The sequence below is a fragment of the Merops nubicus genome, unplaced genomic scaffold (genome assembly GCF_000691845.1).
Source record: "Merops nubicus isolate BGI_N331 unplaced genomic scaffold, ASM69184v1 Scaffold36930, whole genome shotgun sequence".
NCBI lineage: Eukaryota > Metazoa > Chordata > Aves > Coraciiformes > Meropidae > Merops > Merops nubicus.
Genome location: NW_008582826.1, coordinates 1 through 1,436, shown reverse-complemented (window position 1 = coordinate 1,436; position 1,436 = coordinate 1). Strand labels below are relative to the sequence as shown.

The 1,436-nt window shown below is 54.9% G+C and overlaps 1 non-coding gene across 1 annotated transcript; it reads left to right on the top strand.

Moving 5' to 3' along the window:
* The first annotated feature begins 139 nt into the window (after positions 1-139).
* TRNAL-CAA lies at positions 140-254 on the top strand. The gene is made up of 2 exons: positions 140-177; positions 209-254. It is a non-coding gene; the product is annotated as a tRNA-Leu (tRNA).
* Positions 255-1,436: the final 1,182 nt, after the last annotated feature.

Below are 1,436 nucleotides of genomic sequence, written 5' to 3'. Positions count from 1 at the left end.
GGAGGAGCAGGAGAGAGACGCGGGATCCGTTTTAGTTGTCAGGCTCGGAAACGTTCTGCAAGAGACAGAAAGGAGGCGGGAGGCGGGCACGGCGCTGGGACAGCGCTAAGGGGCTCCCGACGTGAGCTGCAATCGCAGTGTCAGGATGGCCGAGTGGTCTAAGGCGCCAGACTCAAGGCGTGCCGCGCCTTCCCCAGGCGGTTGGGTGTTCTGGTCTCCAAATGGAGGCGTGGGTTCGAATCCCACTTCTGACACAACTTTTTCAGTCGCCTCCTGTGTGAATTTAAACTCACACGCTCCCTGAAAACCCTCAGTCAAGAGATTTTACTGCAAATACAAACGGCAGCGATGCTCGCGGCGCAAGAAATAATTTCCACAGTGTACACATCCCCAACGGAAACGGTAAAGGAGGACTAAACCCACATTTTTTCTTTGGCGATCATGCCTGAGAGCGTGTAACACATTTCACACCAGCTGAGGGTTTCCTGAGTGCATTTATGATTTTAAGGCTTTTTAACACGCAACCCAGGAATGTATGTGTGTGTATACAATTGAACAAGCCTATGCCTGTGGGGAAGCTACTTATTAAGCTCCTTAAGAATTTTATTTTAGATTATTTCTCTGGTTTCTCGAGGCCTATCAGTGTAAGGCCTGGCACCTCATGGCAGTGCCACCCTTCCTTAGGCAGCCTGAGTATGCTGTGGCCATGCAGCAATTAGAATCAGAAAAGTTTAAGTCAAAAAAGCCCTGTATGATCATAGAGTCTGTTAACCCAGCACTGCCAGGTCACCACTGAACCACGTCTACACACCTTTGAAACCCCTCCAGGGATAGGGACTCTGCCCCTGCCCCAGGTAGCTTGGCCCAGGCCTGGACAACTCTTGCAGGGAACACATTTTTCCTAATACTCAATCTAAATTCCCCTGGTGAAACTTGAGGCCATTTCCTCTTGTCTTGTCCCTTATTCCTCGGGAGAAGAAACATACCCCCACCTGTCTCCAACCTCCTTTCCAGGTGTTCCCTGAGCCTCTTTTTCTCCAAGCTCAGCACCCCCCTCACCACACTTGGGCTCTAGACCCTTCCCCAACAGCTTCGTTGCCATTCTCTGGCCACGCTCCAGCCCCTCAACATCCTTCTGGAGTGACAGGCCCCAAACCGGCCCCAGTATCTGAGGTGTGGCCTCCCCACTGCTGAGTCCGGGGGGACGATCCCTGTCCCGGTCCTGTTGGTCACACTGGTGCTGATCCACGCCAGGATGCTGGTGGCCTTCTGGGCTAGTTGTGCACACGCTGGCTCACCTGCAGCCGGCTCCCGACCAGACTCTGCGACCTCGCCCCCAGTTTGCCGCGTTCCAAAGGCCACAGCCCCTGAGGGAAGGCAGAGCCCGCCCTCCGGCTGAGGGGCAGCGGAGAGACCCCGCCCCCACCCCCGGGGTC